At 33.8% G+C, this 2,447-nt stretch overlaps 1 non-coding gene across 1 annotated transcript; it reads left to right on the forward strand.

Annotated features, from left to right (window-relative positions):
• The first annotated feature begins 992 nt into the window (after window positions 1-992).
• Window positions 993-1,099, forward strand: LOC136231537 (small nucleolar RNA R71). The gene has a single exon (XR_010689911.1). It is a non-coding gene; the product is annotated as a small nucleolar RNA R71 (small nucleolar RNA).
• The last annotated feature ends 1,348 nt before the right edge of the window (window positions 1,100-2,447 follow it).

Genomic DNA, 2,447 nt, shown 5'->3' on the forward strand with positions numbered 1-2,447 from the left:
TAAGTTTATCTAAAAATGATAAAAGTTGTTTATCATGGTCCTTATTTCGGACCCTGTGTGGAAAAGGTGGTTTTGGTACAAAGGGTTTCGTATTAGAGTCAGTTGGTGTATCTTTTTGTTTTAACGTATCTTCTTTGGATTTTGGTAAATCATTTCCAGGTAAAGTTGAATTTCCGGGCATTTCCGGACCTAAGTAGTTTTTCCCCGAGCGAAGAGTGATAGCCTTAACATGCTCTTTCGGATTTTCTTCCGTTTGGCTGGGAAGACTTCCCTCTTTGCGGGATGAAATTGATTTAGCAAGTTGTCCAATTTGAACCTCCAAATTATGGATGCTAGATGATTGGTTTTTGATAAGCTGATCGAATTTACTTTCGATCCGTTTAAAACCATCATCTTGATTACTTACCTTTCCATTCATATCATCTATAAATTTGTCGATTTTTGAAGATAAAGTGCTAATCGTATCTCTTGTTTGATTTTGATAATTATTTACACGATATTGATTAGCATTTGCATTATTATTATTATTACCATCTTTCCAGTTAAAGTTAGGATGATTTCTCCATCCATGATTATAAGTATTAGAATAAGGATTAGTAGTTTGGTTTTGTCCTTGGACAAAATTTACCTGTTCTATCTCATTCATACCTTCGTAATCAATGTCTCTTTGGATTGGATCATTAGGATCGCATGGTGCCATAAACTTATCAATTTTGTGCGATAAGGCAGAAAATTGGGCTTGTAACATTGCTACTGGATCAAGATTCATTATACCTTTAACCGATGATGTACCTGAGGATGATGGTTTCGCCGTTGGTATATGTCCACGTTCTGCGGGCCACATACTGCTGTTGATTGCCATTTCCTCCAAAAGTTCTCTTGCTTGGGCGGACGTCTTCTTCATAAATAACCCTCCAGACATAGCATCTAATGAACCTCTAGTTGTAGGATTTAATCCATTATAGAATGTCTGCATTAAAAGTGCATCTGGCAGTTGGTGGTGTGGGCATAAACGTTGAAGTTCTTTAAAACGTTCCCAAGCTTCATAAAGAGTTTCATTATCATTTTGTGTAAAAGATGTCAATTCTTTGATGACTCTTGCGGTTTTTGCTAAGGGAAAATATTTTGATAAAAACGCTTGGGCTAATTGGTCCCAAGTTTCAAATGTTGCAGCAGGCATAGAAGTTAACCAAATTTTTGCCTTATCCTTCAAAGTGAAAGGAAAGAGGCGAAGTTTGATTGCTTCGGCTGTTACATCAGTAATTTTAAAAGTATCACAAATTTCTAAGAAATTTGTCAAATGTGCATTAGGGTTTTCGTTAGGTAGTCCATAAAACGTTACGTTGTTTTGCAACATATTAAGCAAAGCAGGTTTAATTTCAAATTGATTTGCGTTTATACGGGGTCTGACTACACTATTAGTTACACCGGCCATTCCTGGCCTAGCATAATCCATAAGTGTCGGTGGATCGGCCATATTTTCAAGCTGGATTTTTTTGGTTTTTATGGGTGTTTTGTCTTTGTTTTTGTTGTTTTTCTTGTTTTTCTTAAGTGTTCTTTCAATTTCTGGATCAAAAGGGTCTGGTGGCGTGCCCGAATTTCGCGAACTGCGCATGAACTTGAAATTGTTACACGAGCCAAACTACCTTCAAAACAAAATTGAAAACAAATATGTTATATAAACTGAAAATAAATAAAATATAAAAGTTGTATAAAAAATAATGTGTAAACCTAGATTCGAAAATAAAATACGAAAAATAAAAATTTTGTCAAAAATTTTGGCGTATCCCCGGCAACGGCGCCAAAAACTTGTTGAGCGATTTTTGCAAGTGCACGGTTTCGCTTGTAGTAATAAAAATATCGATCCCACAGGGATACGTTTTTTAACGAAAAACTTATTTTTGAATTTATTAATTTCGAACTTGTTAGATTTACTATTAATTGTAAATGAAAAGTGAAATTTGTCTAATTGAATTTAGGAAAAAATAATTGTTTAACTGAGTTTATGGATTTTGAGTATTTGAAAATGCTGGAATAAGATTTTATATTTAGAATAAATCGATTGTTAGAAAGATCTTCTGATTTAGGGATGAATTTTACAAAACAGGAACATTTAGAACTTTTTAGAAAAACAATGAATGTATTCATTTGCATTAAGCAAAGAAAACAACTTAAACTTTGTATCAATTATGATGATGAAATAAATGACGGAACCTCTAATTAATTGGCTTTGAACGCGACAAAACCCTTTCGGGATAGTTGCCCTTACTCAAATTAAAACTCTTTCGAGATGATAATTTGCCTAAGTGTTCAACAAAGTTTCCTTGTAATGATTTTGAATTTAACTACGTATTAATGAAAACACCAGCCTCACTTCATTGGATTGGTTACCATAAGTGCTGCATAACGATTTGTCGAATAGAACGGACTTTATTAGATGAAAAATA

The sequence above is a fragment of the Euphorbia lathyris genome, chromosome 5 (genome assembly GCF_963576675.1).
Source record: "Euphorbia lathyris chromosome 5, ddEupLath1.1, whole genome shotgun sequence".
NCBI classification, from domain to species: domain Eukaryota; kingdom Viridiplantae; phylum Streptophyta; class Magnoliopsida; order Malpighiales; family Euphorbiaceae; genus Euphorbia; species Euphorbia lathyris.